General features: G+C 37.4%; 1 long non-coding RNA gene and 1 pseudogene across 2 annotated transcripts; one reads left to right on the top strand and one right to left on the bottom strand.

The window, feature by feature from the left end:
* Window positions 1–62: 62 nt before the first annotated feature.
* On the bottom strand, window positions 63–4,308 carry LOC311087433. Its single transcript, XR_014607280.1, has 3 exons — window positions 3,899–4,308; window positions 2,134–3,700; window positions 63–1,411 (listed from the first exon to the last, which is right to left on the bottom strand). It is a non-coding gene; the product is annotated as an uncharacterized lncRNA (long non-coding RNA).
* Window positions 4,309–8,111: 3,803 nt separating this feature from the next.
* Window positions 8,112–9,321, top strand: LOC311087009 (putative nuclease HARBI1; annotated as a pseudogene). The gene is made up of 2 exons: window positions 8,112–8,151; window positions 8,391–9,321. The product of its transcript is annotated as a putative nuclease HARBI1 (transcript).
* The last annotated feature ends 58 nt before the right edge of the window (window positions 9,322–9,379 follow it).

Raw genomic sequence — 9,379 nt, 5'->3', positions numbered from 1 at the left:
CATCAGAGGGTTAAGTGGTGGTTTGAATGTTGGTTTTAATGTAACAAACATGGAATCAAAAACAAGAAGGACGAGAAAGCTCAACTGGAAAGAGGAACAGTGTTTACTGTTTGCCCAGTTAGTGGATGAACACAAGGCCATCCTTAAAGGAAAATTCAGGCCGGGTGTCACAGCACAGGGCAAGATGCAGATGTGTGAGCTTATAGTGGTTAATAATAAATTAGTAATGGTTCATTCCCCCTGATTGTGCGCACCAGGAAAGCCTGCTATATTCATAAATGCAGTTTTTTGAGCCGACAAGGTGGGAATGTTAATAATACATATTAATACGTATTTGTTTTTTTGATTTTTTGTTTTTTGATTTTGTTTGAATGTCCAGTGGAAACTAGATGAACTGCGACACAATTAGAGGTGAAAGTGCTGTAATAGTTTGTGTGATCACTCTGCTTACAGAAGGTTGTGACAGACCCAAATCATCACTGCTGCATTGTTGCATTTTCCCAGTTGCCAAATATCTTAATGTAGTGATTACTTTAATTTCTGGTGCTATGGGATTTCTGCGCTGTGTCGGAGATGTTACCCAGCAAGCAATTTTGCGTCTAATAGACGTCTAATAGACGTCTAAACATAGCCTAGACGTCTAGGCTAAAATCAGGCTAATTTTGGGCTGTCAGTGAAAATCTAATAGACGTCTAACCATAGCCCAAGAATAGACGTCAAACCATAGCCCAAGAATAGACGTCTAACCATAGCCCAAGAACTAGTCATTAATTAGACGGCTATTAAACGACTACATATATACGTCTAATAGACAGTCAATATGGGTCTAGGCTAAAACAAGGCTGAATTTGGGCTGTCAGTGAAAATCTAATAGACGTCTAACCATAGCCCAAGAATAGACGTCTAACCATAGCCCAAGAACTAGTCATTAATTAGACGGCTATTAAACGACTACATATATACGTCTAATAGACAGGCAATATGGGTCTAGGCTAAACCAAGGCTGAATTTGGGCTGTCAGTGAAAATCTAATAGACGTCTAACCATAGCCCAAGAATAGACATCAATTACACTACACATGTAATAGACAACAAAATGAGGCATAAGGATTCTTTTCACTCAAATATAACAGGTTCTCATAAAGGAAAATCCATCCAAACTAATTGAATATAAAGGATTTATTTAGAACAATTATATTAACAACTTAGACAACATTCAAACATAAAAATGAACATAAAATATTGGAAAATTTGTAAAACGGCTTAAGATACTAAATTTTTTAAGAATTAATTGTTAGCTTTATATTCATAACCACCACCCCCTGCTCTCCCTGGTGCTTGTTTAAAATGACCAGAAATTTAATTTTTTATTTCCCATTCAGTCGCCGAAGGAAAGTTGGTCATCACTGCGTCTGTCAAATAAGAAAAAGAAAAATATTATTGCTCAAGAAAAGCATTGTTGACAATCATTTTTAACTAATTACAGTCATTCACTTTTGCTAGGTAGCACACTAGAGCTGGCCAATATAGAGTTAACGGAATATAGATTGAGACTATATTTATATCAATATTATTAATAAATTAATATCAATAATTGAAATTTTTTGCCTGCATAATGGTGATGCACTAATTATATATATATATATATTTATATTTATTTTAGGGGTGTAACGATACACGTATTGAACCATTCTGTACGAGGCTTTTGGTTCGATTTCAGTATGGATTTTTAAACAGAACTGTTCATTAGACAATTTTTCCTGCTAACCAAAATTTTTTAATTACAAATGTAGGCACGTCAAAAAGCGTGCTCTTAATGTAAGAGAAATCATAACAAATCGTGACAACAATCGTGCTCTTTCAGGTAGTGACCATATAGACCTGCATTATATGACTGACTGACAAGAACAGTTTGACCTAAAATATCAAAATTAAAACTACTGCGGAAACAAAGACACCTACATCTTGGATGCCCTTAAGGTAAGCTAAAACATACCAAAATTTAATTTCAAAGCAAACTATCCCTATAAATCATTCTTTATCACTTACTCATATAACTCTAATGAACATAAAAAGATACTTATAGGGGTAGTTCACTTAAAAAAAAAAAAAAATCATGTAATCATTTACTCACGTTCACTTGGTTCCAAACCTGTATGGCTTTCTTCTGTTGAACACACACAAAAAATATATATTATGAAGAATGTTGGTAACAAGACATTTAATGGTAGTCATTGACAAGTGTTCTGTATATTCAATTGCTGTACTTTGTTGACTGATTGCTGGATAATTTGCGATAGTGTCTTTAAAGTGGATTACATCACTCCAGTTCTGATGTTTTTACACTGGCTATCTGTCTGTCAAAGAATTCATATCAAAATACTACAGTTAGTTATTAAATTAACATTTTAAGGCCAAAGTAAATTTCTAATCTTCTGATGCATTATGAACCATCCAGAGCAGACCTCTCAGGTCATCTGGGACAGTAGCCAGCTACTTTTATATCCCCAAAGTCAAAACAAAACATGGAGAAGCAGCATTCAGTTTTTATGCACCATATATCTGAAACAAATTCACTGAAAAATGAATGTATTTTAAATCAAGTTTAAAGACTTTACTGTTTGCCACTACCTTTTATTAATTGGAAAGGAACAAATATTTTTTAATAATTTTTTTTCATGTTGCATATGTTGCTGTTAAGTTTTATGTAAAGTACTTTGAAAATTTGCATTAAATAAAAAACTATTATTACTTACTCTAATCTAATATAAAAACAAAAATATATTAGTATCTTTAATAATAAAATGATAAGTTTCATAGTTTCATGAAACTTCTCATTTTAAAAATAAAATAAGTTTCATAGTTTCATGCTTACCACCTTTAATTTAGATACATTTTAGATTAAGGGCACAGTTGCAATAACACGTGCAGGGAACGTTAACGTGTTGGAGAAAAATAGTAGGCCTACTCTGCAATGGTAATGTTAAAATGTCACGGTCTACACATTTTAACAACTAACTACTTTAAACAATGAACATAACAAAAATAACACGCATACTTACAAGATCGAAGTAGAAATTTGAAGGTTTTCAGAGTGTCGCTCGCCCGTTGCTCTCTGACAGCTGCCTCGTGTAAAATAAAATTGAAAATGGAGGAAATGTGTATCGCGAGATCTGGCTAAAGTGATCTAGTCGCGCAATGCCAGTAGTCCCAGTAGTCATGTCTCAGTAGTGTTTCGATTGTGCCATCTAGCGGTTGAGAAATGCCATTGCATTTGATTTAATTTGAAATGATAGACAGCCATATCGTAGATTATGTATGAATGTTATGTTTATGTGTGACAGCAAACATTAAGCTGTGTGAGCGAAAACATTTTTAAGACTAATATTCTTATACTATATCGCTGGTCTGAATCAGGGCTATAGCCAAGCCGTACGTAGACCAGATTGCCTTCATTTCGCCAGGTGGGCTAAAGCAGACCGCATATAGCCCGTCCAATTCAGAGCTAAATCGTGACTACAGATCGACCATGTCTTGAAATGACACATTGAACCTTGTAGATATCATTACCAATGCGAAAATGATGCAATATCAACCATCTCATGCACTGCCTGGCAAAAAACTACAATTAATCAGTTTTGACTAAAAGTGGGCTACAATAGCCGGGTCTGAATATGAGCTAAATCGTGGCTACGCATAGCCTACACATATAACATGTAAAATAAAGCAAACCAAACAACTTGTAATCACAGTAGACTTTGCTTACATGATGGAATATCATACATCTCACAAGTTATTTTGGAAAAAAATACATTTATCCAGATTAAATGTTATTTGGGCTAAAAGTGGGTTACGCATAGCCGGGTCTGAATACGAGCTAAATCGTGGCTACGCACAGCCTATAACATGTAGCCTAAAATAAAGTAAGCCAAACAACTTGTAATCACGGTAGACTTTGCTTACAGGATGGAATATCATACATCTCACAAGTTATTTTGGAAAAAAATACATTTATCCAGATTAAATGTTATTTGGGCTAAAATTGGGTTACACATAGCCGGGTCTGAATACGAGCTAAATCGTGGCTACGCACAGCCTACACATATAACATGTAAAATAAAGTAAACCAAACAACTTGTAATCACGGTAGACTTTGCTTACATGATGGAATATCATATATCTCACAAGTTATTTTGGAAAAAAATACATTTATCCAGATTAAATGTTATTTGGGCTAAAAGTGGGTTACACATAGCCGGACTATATCGGGTCTATATTTAACCCAGACGTTGAAAAGACGGCTATTGCTTGCTGGGTAGCGTGTCTAAAATAAGATCAGTCACAAACATGATCCCTGCATAATCTAATCTATAGCGTCTTATTAACTCACTGTCATCCTTATGCCTGCAACACATTTCTTCTTTCTGCCATTTTCTCCGCTGCTAAAGAAACTCTTAAAAGTCCTTGTCCGTAGGCTACTCCTAACAATTTTCACCTGGTTGAGTGTTTTTTTTTTTTTTTTTGTGAATTTAAATATAAACATTACATTAAGATATCAGATAGACAGTGTAATGATCTGCACTACTCATTAAAATATCTGTTCATAATTCACTGCTGGTCTTCATACATAGCCTCATACATGAATTCATACATGAATTTAGTGTTTTTGTGAAATTAAAAATTAATACGGCTACACATAGTTGGATCAGAACAGTGTTCTACATAGAATTTAAGAAGACAAACACAATTGACCATTCGCAAAGAACCGCCCCCTTTAGTTACTGTTGCTATGTCCGACATGCAGCTCTCACGCCACACCATGTTCTCATGCAGTGAAAAACACATTGCGGAGCAAAGAGGACACTGGCAACGCGCTGACAGACAAGACAGACCAGGTTACATTTGGGTTACTTTTGATATGAAACAAAGTATCAACTTTCAAATTTGATAATTTTTTAAAGAAATAAACAATAAATTGAGCGTCAGCGTCAGTTCTGGCAGGCCAGGTAGTCAAGACACTGCCAATGCTATTTGCTAACAACACTGTCCCGTCAGCTGATCTGCTCCAGCTGAGCTGCATTAACTCCCCTCGCTGCTCAATGGCCAAAGCTCAAACAAGGCGCCCTATTTAAAGCACATTCAGTTTGCTCATACATGCTTGCTGCTCGCTTCAGCTGATCTGTACGCTGGTAAAAAGCTGTTTAATTCCTTCATCTAGCTTGTTTCTCAGAAGGTGGCTTAGTCATCTCTTCATAGCGCTTACACTGTAGACCAGGGGTCGGCAACCTTTTTGTCATAAAGTGCCATTTTTAAGTTTCCGAGTTCATCACTGTGCCACAACACACACATAGCCTATATATATATATATATATATATATATATATATATATATATATATATATATACACACACACATACACTCATATAAATACACAAACATTTTACATTTTCCTAATGGCTAAAACAGAAATAGTACAAAAAATTTAAATATTTCTCTTGAAATTTGTTTTAGATTTAGATAGACAATTTATAGTATTTATAACTCCTAACTAGAGATGCACCGATTACAATTTTCTAGGCCGATTCCGATTTCCGATTTTTCATTGAGTTTGACCTGCCGATACCGATTTTAGCTGATTCCGATTTCATTTTACACTTTACAGCACACACAAATATTTATTTTCTATATATTTTTTTAATAAAATACCATATCCTTTTACTCAAACTGAATAATAAAAACAAGCTTAAATGGGTAAATTTTTTATAAATATTTTTGAGTCTTCATTTTCTTTTCTGACATAACCTAATCCAGTTCTTGTTAAAACACACCAAACATGCACATTCTGTTCATTTTGGGCACTTTTTGTTTCAAATCATATTTATTTTGTCCATCAAAAGTGTGCTTTCACTTTCATTGAGCGTGAGCAGCGCAGACAAAATAGACTCGGCGCCGAAACCCGCGCTTCACTGCTGCTCACGCACTGCTCCTGCTCCCGGTGTGAATGCACTCATTGATTAGCATGCACGCCGAAAAAAAATATGCGTGAAACGGCCGCAATTCACGAGGTTTCCTACATGTGCGTTCCGTGTTTTTTTACTATGAGGAATTATTACATCAAAATGTAGATCTGTGTGCAGGTAGACTACTTTATCTGAATGAAATACATACACTTCTCTCGCATTTGCTTGCGTGCCAGCGATTAACCCTCCGCGTGCCAACACCTTAGGTTGCCTTAGGTTGCCTACACCTGCTGTAGACTATCAAAACAGTTCAAAGTCAGATAATTCTAGGTAACAGCATGTTTTAGCTATTGCAGTCTTGAATAGTCATTTCAGTAATTAATAATTTTTACCATAATATTGTAAGGCCCGTTATATTGGCCCAATTGCCGGTTCGCCAATACACGGGGAAGGTATCACGTGTTCTGTCCTCACTCATTCAAAGTATTGGTTGGTTAAATTTACAATACATTTAGTTATGTATTCTCTCGTTAATTCATCTGACTCCGTAAATGAAAGGGTTAATAATATCTGTGCCTCACTAAAAGTGAGCGAATGTTTGACTATTTCTTTTAACCATTAAATGAACAATGTCAAGATCAGTTAGAATAATCAAATGTAACATTTTAATGTTTCAGATATCAGAGATCAATTCCACAATCAATTCAAATATCTAGAACATGATTATACATTGGTTACACCAAAGAATCTTACCCAGCTTGTACCTGAGATAGAGAGAGAAAAAGGGATAGAGAGAGAAAGAGAGAGAGAGAGGGAGAGAAAGAAAGAGAGAGAGAGGGAGGGAGAGACCCTCTATTCCAGGGGTGCCCAATCCTGCTCCTGGCGATCGACTGTCCTGCACAGTTCATCTCCAACCCTAATCAAACACACCTGCCTTTAATTTTCAAGTGATCCTGCCTGCTCTGAAGACCTTAATTGGTTGCTTCAGGTGTGTTTGATTAGGGTTGGAGATGAACTGTGCAGGACAGTCGATCGCCAGGAGCAGGATTGGGCACCCCTGCTCTATTCCATTCGTGACCAGCCAGGAAGAAGAGACCCGATAGAGCAAGCACACCTTCCTTTATACTGTTTGCCCAGGTGATATGGGGGATGGGGAAAACCACCCTCAAATGGCTTAACCAGTTTTCTCTAAACTTCTATAAACCTTATTACCTTTTATTTTATCTATCTGGATATGAGATATCTGTACCACTCACTTTGAGACATTTCAAATGACACCAAAAGCATAAGTCATTGATAAACATTCACATTAAACCATGTTCTTGTGTGAGTTCTTCGTTGTTTCTGAGAGGAAGTCAGGCTGTATGGGGGAGGTTGAATGCTAATTAGCCAGCAAGGCCCTTTTGTCTCAGACCAGGGCCCCAACCAGTATTTTCAGTCTTACAATATAAATTGCTAAATTAGGGTGGCTCAGACGACACTGTTCGAGACACTCAATTTCTGTTTTGGGGGAATAGCTCATCTAGTCAAAATAATGTGAGAGCCCTTATGCTGCTGCTGCATCCCCTCATGCTGATAATGCTGTCCCTATATGCGGCTGCTATCTCCTCATACTGCTGCTGTCCCCTGATTCTGCTAACTCATGGGTGGTCAGGACTCATCTGATTATAACATTTTGCAAATTATCCGTATATATTCGTAGATTACTAAGCATATCATCCTCTGTATATCAGAGGATTGCCAGGTGTGGTTTTGTTTGGGGGGATATTTTAGCTCTCACAGTCCTAAATTGTGTGAGCGTTCCCTAATGCTGCTGCTGCTGCTGTCCTCTGACTCTCGGCTATTTCATGGTGCTCATGAAAGGTCAGAGGACTCCCTGAACAGAGCCATACCACCAAATTTCAATTCAGGAACATCAACTTGTTTGTAATCTATTCAATAAAAATTCTTTATTTTTATTGTCTGTGTGTTCTTGACTTAATGGACCTGACAGAAATACCGTTTTGTGGCTCTTTAATGTGTCGTGACAGATCGCTGTGGTGCCTCAGTTAAAGCTTCTCGTGAACCGATCATCTCTTCCTTCTATTTAATTTATAGCATCAAATAAATATGAATGAACATAAGAAGGAATGTTGTTTTAACCGCGGAAAGATGTCAGTGCACTCCGTTTTTCAAGTTCAAATCCTCCAAGGTTAATCTACTAACTCCGAGTGATTTGTCAGACAAAAATGGCGAATGGCAGATTATGATTGGTCAGATCGCCTGTTAATCAAACTCCTGCGAAGGGTCAATTAACCCCTTTCTAAAATCCCAAGAGCCATTTAGCCATCTGAGAAGAAAAAGACAACTATGTTTAACCACTACAGAGACATCAGAGCCAGCGGCATCAGAAGGACTAGCCGAGGCAATTGTTCTCGTTGGGTACATGAGATGACATTAAGTACATTGCAGATCTTGTCAGGCCAACACTCCAACACCAAACCCAAAGGAGTCATGCTTTATCCGTGGAGGAACGGTGCTTAATCGTTCTGCGCTTTTACGCATGTGGGACTGTGGAGTGAGAAAAGCAACCGTGAGTAATGTGGTGAAGGCTATGTCAGTAGCACTGGGCGGTCTGATCAATCAATTTGTTTCCTTTCCCAAGGATGACCAGACAGCTCAGACTAAGCACAAGTTTTTTCAAATGGTGAACACCTTGTGAAAGGGAGTGGGAGTATGTCAATCGAAAGGGAAGGCACAGCATCAACATCCAACTTGTGGGCAACGCAGACCTCATAATAACCAACTGTGTTGTGAAATGGCCAGGGTCTGTTCATGATGCACGTATTCTAAGAGAGAGTGCACTATACAGAGAGCTTCAATCCCACCGACCAAATGGCATAGTATTGGGAGACACCGCATATCCACTCCTACCATGGCTAATGACCCCTTTTCCAGTTGCAAACTCACCTGAGCAGGCACGCTCACATTGCAAAACAAGATGTGCCATTGAACGCTTAAATGGAGTCCTGAAGAGAGTGTCTTAACTACTTGCGAGTACAACCCAAGGTGGCATGCAACATAATCCTTGCTTGTATTGTTTTACATAACATCGCCACCAGGTGTCATGTCCCTCTTGATGACAATTTTGATGGACCTGAGCCTGATGTAGAACCAGAACAGCCGCCAATGTTCTTACCTAATGAAGGACACACTGGACATGCAATTAGAGATGCAATTGTGAGAAATTACTTTTAACTAGGCTACTGAATGACTGAGTATATTTGTTGTTGTCATTGCCATTAATATACTGTAGAATTATAGAGCTGTGAGCAACAGTGATATTTATTTGACAGCTGATAGCTTTGAGATTTTTGTTTTTTTGTTTTTCGTTTACCATATCTCATTAGATGTGACATGCTTCATATATGCTTCAAATA

The sequence above is a fragment of the Abramis brama genome, assembly GCF_963993115.1.
Source record: "Abramis brama genome assembly, chromosome: 7".
Lineage (NCBI taxonomy): Eukaryota > Metazoa > Chordata > Actinopteri > Cypriniformes > Leuciscidae > Abramis > Abramis brama.
Note: the sequence above shows the minus strand (reverse complement) of the source record. Positions and strands in the feature narration are given on the sequence as shown.